This window comes from Pongo pygmaeus, chromosome 4, assembly GCF_028885625.2.
Source record: "Pongo pygmaeus isolate AG05252 chromosome 4, NHGRI_mPonPyg2-v2.0_pri, whole genome shotgun sequence".
Lineage (NCBI taxonomy): Eukaryota > Metazoa > Chordata > Mammalia > Primates > Hominidae > Pongo > Pongo pygmaeus.
In genome coordinates, this window is record NC_072377.2 from 159,193,156 (window position 1) to 159,209,427 (window position 16,272).

Consider the following 16,272-nt stretch of genomic DNA (forward strand, 5'->3'; position numbering starts at 1 on the left):
CTTGAGATTAGACTTTATGAGCCATGTTTAAGTGGCCACAGAGACAGCGAACCCTTTATTTATATTATTTTAAATAAAAATAATCAGGAAAGGCTTCCTAGATAGATGTCATTGCCTGGTAAAGGAGGTTCCTTGGGCTAAGGGAACAGCATAAGCAAAAGCACCGAGGCAGGATGGTCTCTCAGCAGTCCTGAGCAGTGATTGTCAGGAGGCTGTACCTCCTGAGTTACTGTACCTCTGTCCTCCCTGCTGAGCCTGGAGATCATTTCCTGATCCCCAAGGAGACACATAATCTGACAAAGGATTCCAGGTAGAAAGAGTAGTCTAGGAGTTGTAATTTAAATTCGGAAATATCAGCATTTCCAGACATTTAAAAAATTTCTCGTGGTGTGTGCCTGTAGTCCTAGCTACTGCGGAGGCTGAGGTGGGAGAATAGCTTGAGCCCAGGAGTTTGGGGCTTTAGTGCACTATGCTGATTGGTTATCTGCACTAAGTTTGGCATCAATAAGGTGACCTCCTAGGAGCAAGGGACCACCAAGTTGCCTAAAGAGGAGGGAACCAGCCTGGTTGGAAACAAAGCATGTCAAAACTCCTGTGCTGATCAGTAGTGGGATTGTGCTTATGAATAGCCACTGCACTGCAGCCTAGGCAACATAGCAAGACCCCATCTCTGAAAAAAAAAAAAATTTTTTTTTAGCTTTCAGTATGTTAGTGTTTATGAGTCAGTGGGAACAGACTATTTGAAATTAGAGCTGAGACCAGTAATGCAGGATGTCTGGTCACCGTGGTTATCAGTTATAGAAGAACCATAAGCCCTGGTCCCTTCTGAATTCCAGGAGCTGTGTTGTCTGTTACAGTAGCCACTAGCCACACGTGGCTATTCACATTTAAATTAAAATTCAATAAAATTAAAACTTCAGTTCCTCAGTCACACAAGCCACATTTCACAGGCTCAGTAGCCGTATGTAACTGAGACAGCATAGATACAGATCATCACAGAAAATTCTGTCGGACAGCCCTACTCTAGAGAGACAAGTGTGGAACACATGACACAGCCATTAACATTTAGTCCCTGGCTGGTCTGCCTATGCAATAGCCATTTTTTTGTTTCTTCTCTAATAAACTTGCTTTCCTTTAAAAAAAAAAAAAAATGTAGTCCCCATAGAACTGGAGACACTGAGAATGGGGTAGTGGCCAGTGGTTGTTCTATAATGTCAGGACTTGCTCTGTTCTTCAGCATGGCTGGGGCATGGTGCAGGATCCTGGGTCCGCAGTCCACAGCTCAAACGTCCATTGCAACCAGTGCAGGAAAATAAACTCACTCCTACTCTGCTAGTGGAAGTACAAATTGACAGGCCAAATTGGCAGTTTGTATCAAAATACCTTAAATATGAGCATATCCTTTGATCTAGCAATTCCATCTCTAGAGATTTTTCTAAGGAGACAATCGAAGATAGACATATATGCAGGGTTATTCACCGTAATGTTGTTTATCATTACAAAAACCAATGGAAATAGCTAGTAGTATGCTGGTAAAAGTTAACAACAAGCTGGAGTGAAGGGGAGGAGCCCTGGTTTGTTGCATTTGCTGATTTCTGTGGCGTAAAAACTCCCACCTTGGCTGATTTCAAGCTACCAACGGAACAGAGCTGGGAAGAGATGTTCACCGTTGCTTCTTGTGAGCCTGTGCAAGCTCGCTCCCGCACACCGCTAGCAAATAGCCTAAGTGTCTGAAAAAAGGAGACCGAGTAAGTAAATCGTGGTAGAAAATTCCATGAAGCCATTAAAAATATGCTCTAAGCCAGTGGTTCTCAAACTTGAGGGTACACCAGAATCACCAGGAGGGCTCATTAAAACCTAGTTTGCTGGGTCCCCCCACTTGGAGTTTCTGATTCAGCAGGTCAAGTCTGGCTGAGAACTTGCATTTCTAACAAGTTCCCAGGAAATGCTGTGAGAACTACTGTTGTAGAAGAAACTTTGATGACATGATAATTACCAAAAATATCCCATTTTGTGAGTATGTATGTATGTATGTATGAAAATGATAGCTACACTGATTGTATAATGTGACAAGTGCTGTGCCAAGCAATTGATGTTCATTACCTTGTTTATTCCTCACTACTATGAAGAAAGTAATGTTATTGTTATCCCCATTTTGCATACAAAGAAACTGAGATTTAGAGAAGTGAGGAATCTTCTCCCACACATCTAGTGGGAGGTGAGACAGGATTTGAACTTGGCAGCTGACCTGAGGGCCTGCCCTCAAACCACTCTAGTGTGCAGCCTTGTGTCCACTCATCTGGAGCTCACCTGGGGCTCACCTAAGGCCATGCCTCACTGAAACACAACAAAATACCCATGGTTATTTCTAGGTAATAGAATCACAGAAGATTTCTGTGTTTTACTGCTTGCTTTTATGTGTTTTCCAAATTTTCTACAATGCAATATTTTTATAATCAGAAAAAATATCCAACATAGTAAACATGATAAATTGGAAAGGCCATTGTGACTTTGGTTCACTGTGCACACACCTTGTTCCTGGCTCCTTTGATCTGAGTGGCTTCCACTCCTCTGTAACCCACAGTCCAGCTTGACTTTGCTCAGCCACTAGCATCCATTCACCACTTTAGACTTTACGAAGTTTTTACTTTGGCTACCTTGCCTGATCCCCACAGCAATCCTATGGGTTAGGCCATCTGATTGCTTCCACTTTATAAATGAGGCAACTGAGACTTTAATAAAGGAAAATGACTTGCCTGAGGTTATACACCTAAGTAGAGTTATTTCCCTTCAGTTATGACTCATTTATTTTCTGGTTCCTGCTCCTAGTTCACAGTGTAATTCAATGGCTACCATTTATTGAACACTTACTTTGTGCCAGGTATTTTACTTACTGCATTTTAACTTTGCAACAACCCCAACAGGAAGACATTATCATCACCTTTTCACAGGTGAAAATGAGAGTCAGAAAGGCTGTGTGCCGTGCACAGGGACGCAAAGCCAGTTGATGATTCCAAAGCCCATTGATTCACTTAGGGAATATTTATGAAATACCCACTCTGTATCTGTTTACCAGATACTGAGTTTCTAGCATTGGCCATTTCTGGCCTGACTCTGCACCCAGCACCCTGACGTGGGCCTCAGGGACTGTTCCCAGGCAGGGCTCACAAGGGAAGGCTCGCTCAGCCACCCCCGGCTCCAACCACTCTTCCACACCCCAAACTCAACACAGTCCACTGGCAGGAATAACTGAGTGCTGACAGCCCCTCCACAAGTGGACATAAAGTTCACCTGTTTAATTTGGGTTTCCACCTGAGGATCCTGACCCTAGATAAAGTGCTTACTATGTCCCAGGCGTAGTTCTGAGTGAGTTACCCTCACATCTCAATAATTCTTCACAACAGCCTTGTAAGGGAGGTATAATATTATCCCCATTTTGCCCATGAAAACCCTGCAGCTGGGAGAGGTTAAGTAATTGGCCCAAGATCACACAGCTAGTAAACGGAAGCTGGGAGCTTCCCTGGGCTGGGTGGGCCCCAGGTCCCTACCACTGCTTTCTACCATCTTGCCCCCAGAGGTCTTGCCTGTCATTCAGGAAGAGAGGAATTGGCCTTGGACCTGTGCCTGTCCTGTGCCATTTTTGAAAATTTTGTCAGCTGCATGTCTATTCATGCAGAGGCCCATTTAGTAGTGTGTAATGCTACAGAGCCTTTTAAATTGTGTTAATTGAGCAAAGCCTTTTGGTTTAAGAAACCTTGACCACCCAGCGGTCTTGCATCGGGACATGGCTATGGCAGGGAAGAAATTTTCACAGGGCACCCAAGTCAGGTGGACAAAGATGCAAACTTTGTACATAGAATGCAATTTCCTTCTGTCTCAAGCTCTGTGTCATCCGAAGGTGAACTTGGATCCAGGAATCCTCGCCAGCTCTGGCCTCCTCCCCCCTCCTGTCTGATAACTGTCCACTCCCCAAGTCCAGGAGAGTTTGCAGTCCAGGGCACTGATGAGGCCTCGGAGGGCTGGTTACTTACTCAGCAGATGTTCCTCCACACGAATTGCTGTGTCAGGACCTTGGTTTTTGCTGAAAACTTTTGTTTGTTTTGTTTTCTGATGTTGATTATGGCTTTCATCTCTGAGGGCAGTGGAGTTCAAGGTGAATTCTGTTTTTGTTTTGGGTTGTGGTGGAGCTAGTGAAGCAGCAATTATGAGCGAAAACAGATTGCAATGACACCACCACCCCCAAAACGACCTTCGAAATATCATTCTACCGTACTCAATTTAATCATTACCAACCCCTGGCTAAGGTTCTCACAGGGGAAACACTTTCCACGCCACCCAGAGGAGTGGAGCAAAGCTGCAAAAAGGGCTTTTGTCCTCAGCACCCCACCTTCCAAGGGGAGCACAGCTCCTTGGAGTCACTGTGGACAGTGGGAAGGAATAAGCAACATCCCTCAGGCGCATTGGGTGGAAAGGAGGGCTAGATCACTGAGCTGGGCTGTCTGTGTCTTTCTCCGCCGAGCTCTTGCCACAAACCGGGCCTTGGGCTAGACTTTAGGGATACCCTGATGAACAAGAAGACATGGGCCCTGCCCTGAGGGCCTGTGATTCTATAGCAAAATGAAGTCTACACTGTGAGAGAATAGGCAACAGGCAGTGGAAGTTCAGAGAAGAGTGATTCATTCCCTCTCACTTTTCCTCCTGGCAAATCCTGTTCGTCCTTCTGGACCAAACTCAAGAGTCCCCTCCTCTGTGATGCCTTCCCCATCTCTTGTCCTCAGACAGGGAGCAGCCTTACCTCCCTCTTCCCCCTCCCTGACTCCCAGCTCTCATGTGGCACCTGCCCTTGTACTTCCATGCTGACCCTCCCATAGACCATGTCTTAGTTACTTCTGTGTCCCAGTACTCGCCACAATGCCAGATGCATAGCGCCATCACTAAGTGTTGAATTAATGAACAGGTACGAGAGTGCCTTTGAGTACTTGAATCGCAACCCACCAGCACTCTGTATTCTAACCTACCATTCCCTAGCATTGTGAGATACTATGGGCTGGGATGTGCTATAAGGGTGTCACAAGTAATTTTGTGACCATTCCAAAAGCATCAATGTTTGTGAATGACTTATCTTACAAATTAGATCAAATGTATGGTTATTCTTTATCATACTTAAGCCTGTGTCCTCTAGAAAACAGAGACTAAGGCAGGATTAAGTCACTAACGGTTTATTTGGGGAAGGGGAGTGTGAGCCTGAGACAACGACAGTGAGGATAAAAGGGAAAGTGATTCAGGAAAACTCGAGGGGTGATGACTGCAGCTTTCTCTTCACAGTAGTGCCAACACCCAGCAGGTGTGCTCTTGCAGCATGGGGGCACTGCTTCAGTAGCTCACCAGGGGGAACAGCATCTCGGAGGAGTCCGTAGACAGAGAAGAGGAAGATTTTTTACCTGATTGTCTCTCATCTCCTGCTTCCCATTGGTCATAGTCTGAACTGACTTCCCAGTTGTGTCATCCAGTTCTGTGGTGGCTACTCAGAAAGCCACATCCCATGCCCCAGTGTAGTGTGTGATGTTTCATCTGAGTCTCCCTGTGACCTGGTTCAGGTGAGATGCTGGGGCATTCAGGTGGGGGGGTATCGTTGGGGAGAGGAGACAATTAAGGACATTGCAGAAGGCACACATCTTTGTGTCTAGTACATCTTTATATCATGACACTCACACATCTGCTGTACCCTGTGCTTTACTGGGTGAGAGAAAAAGAGATGCCATTATAGCTCTTAGAGCCCCAGGCATGGAAACTGTACGTGACCCTGGGTATATCCGTGTGATCCTGTCACTTCGTGAACATCATCAGTCATATGTGTTTTCATCTCAGCTCCAAGTCCATCTGATAAATTGGATATTGCTTTTGCTTATCTAATTCTCATTGCCCCAGCCAGACTGCCAAGTCGTTGTGGTACTGTTTGTGCATTGTGCTGAATTATGACACCCACATGATAGATGTAGAATGCTCCTTTGAAATGTATCACACACATGCTGTCTGTCTTGCACGCTGTAGAGCTGGGGTGGGACAGATGAGGGGTGGATGCTGCTGCAGGACAGGGCTCAGTATCTGCCCTCCCAAGGTCAGGCCTGACATTGCTAGGAGACGGAGGCATGGGGCCCCACCTTCCTGTCCAACCTCCCTTCCTGCTCCTCCCCCATCACCCTCTCTTATCATCACACATGCTTTCATGACCCAATGCATATCTGTTTATCTGCCTCCTGACAGTCCCACTAATCCTAGAGGCCCAGGGCAATCAGGCCCTCTGCCTTCTGAGAAGGCTTCTCTGATACTCTGGCCCAGCCCTCTCTTCCCTGGAGGTCCTGGAGCTTGAATGGTTGGCCTCTCGTTATTTGCTCCCCCTCCCATTCCGGGCCTGGCCCTGCCTCTCCAGCTCAGGAGGGAGCCAAGGAAGGGCCAGGGCCAGGTCCAGCAGGAGTAGGCATGCCTTAGAGCTCATTGGTGATGTCAGCACTTGCCAAAAAATGACATGTTTGAGGCAGCAGCTGCCATTGCATGTCAAAGAAATAAGTGATTTTTTTGGTATCTTATTTATGGAGAATCTCTGACACCAGTATTACTTCTCTCCCCATTAGTAAATTTTTTTGCTCCCATTTTGCAGATGAGATATCTGACATGCTGGGGCTAAATGAGAAAACACATCAGCCTGCCTCCAGGCACCATCCATCATTTGCACTCTCACTACATCCAGTGAACACATTTTAGAGATGAGGACATTGACGCTTAGGAAGGATACATGAGTAGCCTAAGGTCACATGGCAAGTTTGAAGCAAGGCTTACCCTGCCTAGAAGCTAGGTCTGCACCAAGGCACCTACCTTCCACCCTGTACCTCCCAGCCCCTCCCTCTTCCAGGTCATAGACCGAGTACCTGGCGGCCACTGTCAGACATTTGGGTCCGTGATGGAGAGAGCCTTCATTTCCTGAAAGCCTCTGTTTCGGTATTTATAATGGGAATGAATTCTCACATTGAATTCATTTCATCTTCAGTGGAATCAGAAAGGTGTCTCCAGCTAAAAAGATTATGTCTGCAATTACAGATCTGCCGACTGCATCAACTCCCTCTCCCTTTGTGTGCTAGAGACCCTTCAGCATACACAGCTCTGGGATGATGCCAGGATTCCATTTGGAGACTTCTGCACCCGTTGCTTTTGTGTCTTCCCATCTGCATGTGAGAGGAAATACATTGGGAACTCTTAAAAGTTGATGCTTATTTTGGGGAAAGCAAGGAGACAGTGAAGCAGGGTACTGTGAGGGCTGGGGGCTGGGTATGAGAAAGGCTCTGGGAGAGGGATCTGAGGTGTGGTAGGGCTGGGGGAGGGAGCCCCAGGTCTCAGGCCTGTCTGCCACAAACTTGCTGGTGGCCCAGGAAGCCCTGCCCTCTCTGATTCATAATTTTGCCATCTGTGATATGAAGAGAATGGCCTACATTTGTGCTTTTCAAGCTTTTTTCCTTTTTTCAATAGTAAAAACATTTTTCAAAATAAATCTTACCCAAGAGCCTCATGTAGAAAAAATTGTAAAGGATGCCTACTCCCCCTGAAGGTGGGAGAAGAAAGACCCTGGGAGAACCTGGGCTGCACTCCAGGGCTCCAGGGTGTACAGGGTGCAAACCAGTGACCTCTGCAGTTTCTAAGGTCCCTCATTAGGGAGGAAGGGCCAGCAGGGCTGGGCCCAGATAAAGAGGGCTACAGAGGCCAAACCAACAAGGACCTTGGGTTTTGAGGGACCCGTTATCATGCCTTAGACCAGTGCTTCTCAAATGAGGGTTCACTGCACCCAAGAGGTAGACAGGAATTTTACCTGTCTTTTTATTTTGATTTTTAGTGTCTTAAAAGATTCTTTTACCAACTATGATACTCCTCTTTGTAGTGAAAATTCACAATTAAAAGACAGAAACTTTGGTTTCTTTGATTAGTATTTCTTAGATACATTCCCGGGTATATTTATAGAAGAGGTCACAAATATTTTTTTTTCTTTTAAAGGGGACTGTTTATTACTTACATTTGGGAAACATTGGCTCAGCCCATCCCAGAAAAACTGCCAAGTGAGCCAATTTTGGTAGTAAGGAGGGTTTGGTGTAAGGGAGCTGCCGGAAAACAACAGCCTGCAAAGATGATTGCAAGGCAGGGGTTAAGTGCAGGAAAGCCAAGGCTACAGATGGGGATGTATATCTGGGCCCATTCCTATGAAATATGGAAACCAAGCAACACGTCTCTAACTATAGGTATGTATGTGGATTTGTAATGCTTGGAAGTATATACATATCAAAATGTTAATAGTGGTCTGGGTGGCAGAATTACAGGTGGTTTTTATTGTCTTCTTTTTCCCAATCCATTAAATGCCTTTGGTCTTAGAGAACTCCATTTGGTGAATTACTCCTCCTTTGCTCTAGGTCATAAACTTATGGCTTTGAAGAGTTTATGTTCCTTTCAAGATGCTGGAAACAGCCCCATCAACCTCCTTATTTGGCCTTCAAAATAATTTTTCAAAATCTGATTGAATTGCCCATATGAGAACTCCCATAAAAATCTGCTTCTCCAGTTCTCCTGATATCATCTCTGAGACCTCATTCCCACGAGGCCACAGGTGGGTTTGCAGGCTTTCCTATGGCCCATTTCCCACGTATCCCTTAGCTGTCTGGTCCTGGGAGTGTGTGAGCCCCTCTTCTGCTCTCAGGATTCCCAGCCCTCCAACCTGGGGGCCCCTTAAGCATCCCACAGGGGCCGCTCCCTATGTGAGCTGAGGTGGACATTCGACTTACCCAAGGTTCAGCATGCTCCAAAATTTCTTCATGGGAAGGGTTTAGGGATGACAATTGGGTGGAAGAGAGGGCTTTGCAGAGTACTTTACATAAAATGAATAGGGAAAGAAAACCCCAGAATGGTCAGGCAGAACCTCCTCTGACTACATCCTCATTAATTACTGAATATTACACAAAAAACATCAGTGAGGTATTGGTACCTCTACCCGGCAGTTCACATTTCTGAAAAGGCCAAGTGGAAAACATTCTTTACCATTTTTCTCTCTAAATAAAGCCCATGGAACACTGGGAGGGAATTGTGCATAGCACAATTGGAGGCCTTGTCTGACCTTGATAAGGGGTAGGAATAGGATTTGAAATGTTCTGCATGGGGGCACGTGTCTGTAGTAAATGCAAATTGGGAAAGGAGGGTCTCCTTGGGGGCTCCAAGTCTGATGCCATTTCTCCTGGCTTAGGGTAACAACAACAATAGTAATAACAATCGCCACCAACAAGTATAAATGTTGGTCTGTCTCAGTCACTGGGCCCGCTGAGCATTCTGATATCACCTTATCCTAACACCCAGTGAAAAATGCTTCTATTATTATTCCCACTTTGCAGATAAGGAAACTGAAGCTTAGAGAAATTTAAGTAACTTGGCAGAGCTTGCTGATCTGTTGGAAAAGTAGACATTCCACTTAAGTCTGGCTGCTCTTAGAGCCTCTCTCCCACACATAGAGCCTCTCTCCCACACCCTGTGCTACCTCCCACTCCTCCTGTGTGCCCTCTTCCACTTTCACCACTGCCAGTAATGACGGTGCTCCCACTCTCTGCATCTTTAAGCCCCCTTCAATACAAACATCTTGCCTGGCAAGCAGGAGAGGGATTACTGCCCCATTCAACAGACACGATGCCGAGGGCCAAGGCAGGAAAGTGACCTTTGTGGAGTCGCATGGCTAGTCCTCATCCTAACTGCTCAGAGCATTCTCAGGACACTCTCCCCACTGATCGTGGCCAAGGCTTCCCAAACAGTCACGGTCCTTCAGAACTTGTTTTCACAAACCCCTGCCTCATTGAATATGCCTTCGTCAGAGTGTTGTATTATTTTTTCCCCTGTTTTCTGCCTGTGTGTGTATGAGCCTTTGTCACAAGAGCCTTATTAATCATTCGGAGTTGAAGGTTACCAAGAAAAATACGCCAGAGTGTGACAGGCCATTAGTATTTGTGTTGTAAGGAAACCAGTAATCATCTTAATTGGTGCACACTTTGGAGCGGAGTGGGGCTCTCTCCTGAAGGGCTGTCTCCTCCTTCATGTACCATTAACACCATGGTAAACGCACCTTCCTAACCACAGCCATCCGCAGAGGCAGCTTTTTGCTAGAGCCTCATTTTGCCCCTGAAATCTTGGGCTATGTGAGTTAAACAAGCCCTCTCTACTCAGACCAGCTGGGCAGGAGTGTTTGACCCTAGAGAGATTTATGAGGTCGGTGGAGCAGTCCTGCCTCTGGCCCCAGGGAATTCATGCTCAGCCCGATTTTGATGGTGACCAGACGCGCCTCCTAAAACACAAGGTGGCCCTGGAGGCCTGGGGAGGAGAGTGCAGTCTACCTACTTGGCTCCTTCTTCCCGGCCCTGAGTCAGTGACCTTCACCTAAATCCTAAAAGGGCTCTGTTTCTTCCTTTAAAAAAAAAAAGAGAGAGAGAGAAAAGAAAAAAACACTTCCTTTTTAAAAACTTGTAAATCCTGTATCCTTTCCCCATCACCCTACCAGAGATTCTTGGGGGGCCAGGGTATTGGGCTTCCTCTTTGACAAGGGCCATCCTTTTGTGTATCACCCCAAGCCAAGATTTTGACCAGCTTTAAAAGTAGAGCTGGAGGCCTGTCTAGTTTGTGTTACGAAAACAGTAGTTATTTTTCTAAGTATTTTATTATATCAAGTATGCCATTTAAAATACAGCTTCACTTCTCACTCTACCCCATCTTCCCTCCCAAGATTCTTCTCACCATTCTAAATAGGAACTGCTTGGTGGTGGGACTAAATTTGGGAAAGCCACTTCAGAGGGCAATTTGGAAGTATCAAAAAAATTTTAATGTGCATATTCTATAATCCAGGAATCCTACTTCTCAGTGTCTATCCTGTAGAATTCTTCACTATTTACACCATGAGCATACGTAAAGATGCTCACTGCAGCACTGTTTGTAATAGTACCAAGTTAGAAGCAACCTCAGTATTCATCAGTAGGCTAAGGGAAATAAGCAATGCCATATCTCTAATATGGAATATGATGAAGCTATTAAAAACAATGCACTGGGCTGGGTGCGGTGGCTCACACCTGTAATCCCAGCACTTTGGGAGGCTGAGGCAGGCTGATCACTTGAGGTCAGGAGTTCAAGACCAGCCTGGCCAACATGGTGAAACCCCGTCTCTACTAAAAATACAAAAATTAGCCGGGCATGGTGGCACATGCCTGTAATCCCAACTACTTGGGAGGCTGAGGCAGGAGAATCACTTGAATCCGGGAGGCGGAGGTTGCAGTGAGCCAAGATTGCGCCACTGCATTCCAGCCTGGGTGACAAGAGCAAAACTCCATCTGAAAAAAAAAAAAAAAAAAAAAAAACGCACTGGATCCACATGACATAAGCAGAGCTCTAAGATGTATTATAAAGTGAAAAAAAAAAAGTGAGTTGCACAACCACTTATATAATACAGCACAGAATACAACCAATACCGTATCTTTTCAGTGTCAAGTATATGTGTGTAAACGTATAGAAAAAGACACAGAAGGATATACTCTAAAGTCCCAACAGTGGTTACCTATGAGACAGGGGAGCCAAACCAGACTAAAGATCGTGGTCGAAAGAAACTTCACCCTCTCTTGTATTTATAATGTTTTATTTCCTTTCACAAGGAGAATATGTTTATGTATTTCTCATTTAATTAAAAAACAATACTATCTTGGAGAAAAGAAAGTGGTTGATCCAATAATTTATTTCCCAAAAGGTTTTAGAGATTTAACATCTTCCCCTCCCAGCTGGAGATTTGTGTCTTAATCCTTTATAGGCTAAATTTTTGTTTCTCAGCAAAGCCTGTATTTGATACTCATGCATACTTAAGAAATGCACCCTTTCAATTGAAAGGAATTACAAATTGTTTATTAAAAAGATTTATCATTAGAGAGAATATATGGGACTTTAATTCCCTGTGTACTCAGATGTTTTAAAACTCTGTATCTTTGCATGGGTTGTTTTTTCCTGTCTAGAATGTCCACCCTGGTGAGTTTCACTGAAACTCTGCTCAGGAGACCTCCACTGCCCTTGGTCCCCCTCTCCAAAGTTAATCCTTTCCTAGAGAGCTGCTGCTGATCTTTGCATGTGCTTCCACTATTAAAGGAAAGCACAGTAGTTAGGAGCACAGGCTCTGGAGTCAACCCGACCTGGATTCAGTCCCTGCTCTGCCATTTACCAGCAATGATAAGATCCTCCAACTCTCCAAACCTCGATTTTCTCATTTCTAAAATGGGGATCACAGTCCCACCTTGTAAAATCATCAAGGGCATTAAGGGAGATAATACATGGAAGATGCTTAGCACATGCCTGGTACAGAGTACACTCTTATTACGTGTCGGCTGTTCATGTTCTCATTGCAGAAATGTCTTCCTGGGACCCGAGCTTTGTTACTTGGTTTCTGATCGGCTCATATCATCCCTGAAAAATACTGGAGGCTCAGTTAAATGTTATTTTGTACTGAACTGTGCAATGAGGAATAAGGAAGGATGACCTTTTGGTCCATGAGGATTTTCTGCTAAAGGAAAGTGAAAGCCTCAACAGACCATAAGGTATTAAAAGAGGCCATCTAGACAATGGGTTAATTGGTGGTGTTTAATTTATGTTTACATATCTGATTTTCAACAATTTCTAACATAAGCACATATTAATATGACTTGTATAATTTCTTAATGCCCTCCAGAGGAGGGCAGTGGTGACCCACAAGAATCGGGTAACCAGTGGTGGAAGGTCAGGCGCTGTGACAGACTCAAATGGAATAGGTACTGAGGAGCCATGTGGCATTGCTGGCAAGACTCACATCACACCACCTGGCTTCTGGGTGATGTGGGTCATCTATGGCTCCACCCAGACAGCCATGTGGGTCCCTGAATGGGAACAAGATGCCTCTCCAGGGCTGAGAGTCTTTTGCCACAGCATGTCCAGGCCAGTGCTCCTTGTTTGCTTTTGAGCTTATGATACCCCAAATATAAGAAGCTCCTTCTGTTCAAACTGGGCACCCCAGCAGGAGGTGAAAAGTGTCCCCCTCATTCCAACAATGGACATTGGGATGTGTGCATGTGTTTGTTCATGTTTGTGTTTGAGCCTGTGCTGACAAATCGAATACCTGGGCATCGAGCAGCTCATACATAACCAGAGGACGGAACTGTCTTTCTGCCCATCACTGGTCTGGGTTCAGAATGCATAGACCTCCCAGCCCACGTTGCCTCACTACACCACATTGTGGAGTTCTCTCAGAGGCAGCATTCAGTGTGCTTTCAGGCCTTTGACAAATTAAACATTCAAAAGTAAAAATTGCTCACTGCTAGGGTAGGGGGAAAATTACAGGGTTAGATAAAATAGGCTAGAGCTTATGAAAAGAAAACCACAGTCTCTATACGCTAATTACTAACGCATCTCAGAAGGAGCTCAGAAGGAGCTCAGAGGTTAAAGGACTAAGTCCTTAGCTGGATTTTCACCATTCTTAGAACCAATTGCAGAGAGGCATAGCATCTTGGAACTGTGAAATGACACAATTCCAATGCTGGAGGGGGGTCTTCAAGCCTACACAGTTCAACTATTTCTCCAATATTTGAGTCTTTTTTATGGTTTGCATAGTAAGTTTCACCTCTGATTGAATTTTTCCGGTGATGGGCAATTCACTGTCTTATGAGCTATCCCATTCTTTTGTGAGACAGCTCTTCTTATCAGAAGGCTTTTTCCTTACATGGAGCTGAACTCTAGCTCTCTGCAAAGCATATCTTCTGGTTCTATTCTTGTCTTCTGGAGGCAGAGACCATGGTGTCAGGGCAAGGGCATAAGCTGTTGAATCACAGAGCCCAGTGTTCTAACCTACCAGTTGTCCACTTGGGCAGAAGAACTCTCTCCCAACCTCAGTCTTTGTATCAGTCAAAGTGGGCCTACCTCCCTGGCTTCAGTTAAGTTGAAGATAAAGTGAGATAGTGAAAAAAAAAAGGACATGCTAGATCTACATGTACTGATATAGAAAGATGATTTTGGCATATTGTCAACTGGACAAAACAGGTTTCAGAAGAAATAAGCATAAAAAGATTGGGAAATTGGGTGAGAAATAGAGCAAACTTAAGAGTGGCCATCTCTGGTGGGTGTGACTAGCACAGCTTGTCACTCAGATGTTACATTCTGCCATGATGGTTAAAATATTTTTTTCAAAAATATATCATATTTAGAATCACAAAAAAATAGTCAAGACTTTCTATTTTAGAAAGAAAAAAATGAAATATCCAGAATATTTTATGTCCAAAAATGGAGACCACCTGTATCAATTGTGGTGTGTCTTTCCCTACAGGATGTCTGAATCTTCAAGGCATATCCTGAAAGGATTTTGTGCCAGCATTTATCTGAAAAAAAAAAAAAAGGCTCCAAACATTTAACAACAATGACAAAATCAATGACTGCTTTAGGTCCTGCCCAGTCTGCCTCAGGGCCTTTGCATTTGCTGCATGTGTGATATTAACAGGGTGGGCACACCTGAAACACAACTTTCCACAAACACACTTGCATGTGATGGGCAGAGATGTTGTTAAGTGGGGAGAGAGGTTTGAGTGGGAACTCATGAGTGGTCATTTTATTGATAAATATCCTGCCCAGATGATAGCATTTGCTTCCTGACGCTGCCTCATATGTTTGGAGACTCACAAGTGTACCTGAGTGACAGGGCCTCCCAAACATGCCTTATATCTTCCCCTGGGTGACATGTTGAGTCTTTGGAAGCACATTGGGTATATGGATTTTATAAAATAAAAGTAGCAAATGACAAGCAAAATATGTTAAGTTATGATCAAACATCTGTGTGCCCCTACAGTATGCCAGGTGCTGTGAGGAAAATCAATCATTCTGAGTCCTGCCCTCAAGAAGCTTGTGCCAAGCAGATAGACACAAGTCCCAAATCAGAACCTGCAGATGATGCTTCAGGAGCACTTTGCGCTGAGCCTGGGGGGAAGAATAGAATAGGATTCCTTGAGACAGAGAAGCAGAGAAGGATGCTCTGAGCTGACAGATTTGCAAGAGTAAAAGAGTGAAAGCAAAGAAATTAGTCGAGCAGTGTCTGCAGAGAATGCACCAGGGGAAGGGCTGAGATGAGAGATGGTTCTGGAAAGGTTTGTTCTGGCCATCCTGAGAAGCCTGAACTGTCACCATATGACATCAGTAGACCTGTGCTATAGCACCGGTAGTGCGAATGAGATGAGAGGTGAGGGATTAGATGCCAGAAGACCTGTGCACATCAGATTAGTCTCTGGTGTGGACATTTCTGTAAGTGGCAGAAGATCCCAATGCAGAAGCAGAGGGAAGAGGCCCTGAATGGGAGGTTTCAAAATATTTGGTGTTGGATTGGGTTGGGGTGTTTTGCATGGGGAGGGGGCGGTGGTGGTTGAAGGAGGTGGTAAGGAAAGTTCCGACATATGTTCAGCTTTCTCTTCCTGTGCACTGAGCAGGAAAATTTCCCCCAGGAGAACACTTTTGCCCTTTAACAAATATGAAACTGACAGGCCAACACTGTTGCTGAAGCGGAAGGATTTTTTTTTTCCTTTTTAATAACACCTTAAACGATAGTCATGGAAGCCGGAATCCTAAATGAAACACATGTTGCTCTCCGACACCTGACAACCTGACGTAATTTAAGAGCAGCTACCAGAAGCCCACAACTGGAATTGCCCATGAATCTGCTCTCCTGGATGGGCTCCAACTGGGTGAAAAAGTGAAGTGGGCTGAGTCCAAAGGGCCTGGTCTTCGCTTCTCATTTGTAGCTGATTGGTGGGGAGTCACTTTCAGAAAACAGAGGAGGCTGTAATTAACTTGATAGGGGTGGTTTCTGGAGTGTTTTTATTCATCGTCTGATTATTAAACAGATTTATGGCCCCGCCCACTGCTGAAAAGGGACCAAGGCATTTAGTTGAAATTAAAAGTGCAGACAGGGCTGCCTGTTTAGATAATAGCATCTCTTTTTTAATAGATTACTCATCTTCTGCAAAATAGGAGAGAGGAGTTAATTTGTGTGATGAAGTGCTTTCTATTTCTGGGAGCTGGCTGGTGGATGTGACTGCTTGAAGAAGGAGAATAATTCATTCTTAAAATCACCAAAGGCATGTTCAGGCCAAATACCTGTACCCGAGGAGTAGGTTAATTTGTAGCATGATACCTAAGAACAGGGGGTCCTGTGGTTTCAAAGCA

General features: G+C 44.9%; 1 protein-coding gene across 5 annotated transcripts in view; it reads left to right on the forward strand.

The window, feature by feature from the left end:
* The window catches only part of GALNT10 (polypeptide N-acetylgalactosaminyltransferase 10), a 234,156-nt gene that overhangs the window by 162,533 nt on the left and 55,351 nt on the right, over window positions 1-16,272 (forward strand). The window lies entirely within an intron of this gene.